Here is a 1,323-nt window from a genome sequence, read left to right on the forward strand (position 1 = left end):
CCCGCGTGTTCCCACGCCCCTCCCCTGCAGAAAGCCCTCGGAGGAGGGGAAGGGGCGGGGCTTAAAGATCCGCAGTGACCAAGGGGGGGCGGAGGGGGGAGGTCCGCTCCACCTGCCCGCGCGAGCGTCTCTGCTGCGGTCAGCCCGGGTCCCCTCCTCCTCCGCGTCTCCCCGAGTGTCCGGCCCGGCCGCTCGGCTTGCGGCGCCGGCTGGGACTCCCTGTTTACTAGCTGCACCAAAGGCAGAGGCGACTCGGCTTCTCCAGGCCCCCAATGGCCGGGCACAGGCGGCATCACAGCGATTTGAAAGTTAGCAAGCAATCCAACGACACGGACTTACCACTGGTCACCTACCCAATTCAAGGCACGGGCTGGATACAAACTGTTGACGTGACAGGCGGTGACCAAGCGCTCAGGCCCGCTGCCGCCACCTGGGCGGCCTCGGGCACAGGACAGGCAGCTCAGATTGAGCCAGGACTTGGAAAAGGGGTCTCCTCGGTGGCACCTTTTATGAGGTGGCCGGAAGTTCAGCTGCCGTGGGGGAGGGGCAGGGAGTGCTCTAGGTCGAAGACAACCGTCCACTATTGGGAAGGGGCTGCCCCCTTCAAGGAGGGCAATGCCAGGGACCCCTGCAGCCTGCTTCCTACAGGAATGGGAGGCCCTGGGTGTTCCTGAACAGCCGCAGGTAGGGGTTGAGGGGGAGGGAAGAAAGCGAGCCCCCCCAGGTGACTGTCGGAGGGCTGTCCCGGGTGGGCACCCATCGGCCCCAGAGGGCACAGCCCTCACCTGAGCACCTTGTGGGTGATGTCATCATCCGTGATCCCGCTGTACGTCAGGTCCTCGTTCCACACTGGATTAAGCGTGTTCCTCTGCGTCTTGGTTTTGAGCTTATTAGCCTGCCGTGTAGGGCCAGAGGGTGCACGGGGTTGGGAAAGGGGGGTGTCCAGGACAAGCCCAGGGGCAAGCCAGACTAGAAGGGGACCCTTACCTTGCAGGCTCCAGGCAGCAAGTGCAGCTTGACATAAGGGTCAGCCAGGCCATTGAAGTCCATGGGCTTGAGGCCCTGGGCAGAAGGCGGGGAGCAAAGAGGGCTGTGGGCCCCAGCCCCTCCCTCCGACCCTCCTACTCTCCCCCTGCAGAGCTGGATTCTGGCAGAGTCCAGGAGGGGTGGGGGAGGCGTGGGGAAGGGATTGGCAGGTGGAAAGGTAACCCACCCTCCTGAGGGTGCCCACCTTGGCCCTGAGGATACTGCACTGCAGGGTGCAGGAGGCCTGGTCATACAGAAGGTCAAACTCCAAAGTGCCTAAAACGGCTAGAGAAGGGG

General features: G+C 63.9%; 1 long non-coding RNA gene across 1 annotated transcript; it reads right to left on the reverse strand.

Annotated features, from left to right (window-relative positions):
• Window positions 1-802: 802 nt before the first annotated feature.
• Window positions 803-1,311, reverse strand: LOC123522277. Its single transcript, XR_006680551.1, has 3 exons — window positions 1,232-1,311; window positions 988-1,062; window positions 803-895 (listed from the first exon to the last, which is right to left on the reverse strand). It is a non-coding gene; the product is annotated as an uncharacterized LOC123522277 (long non-coding RNA).
• Window positions 1,312-1,323: the final 12 nt, after the last annotated feature.

This window comes from Echinops telfairi, unplaced genomic scaffold (assembly GCF_000313985.2).
Source record: "Echinops telfairi isolate 266 unplaced genomic scaffold, ASM31398v2 ScPeMD7_5432;HRSCAF=6278, whole genome shotgun sequence".
NCBI classification, from domain to species: Eukaryota; Metazoa; Chordata; class Mammalia; order Afrosoricida; family Tenrecidae; genus Echinops; species Echinops telfairi.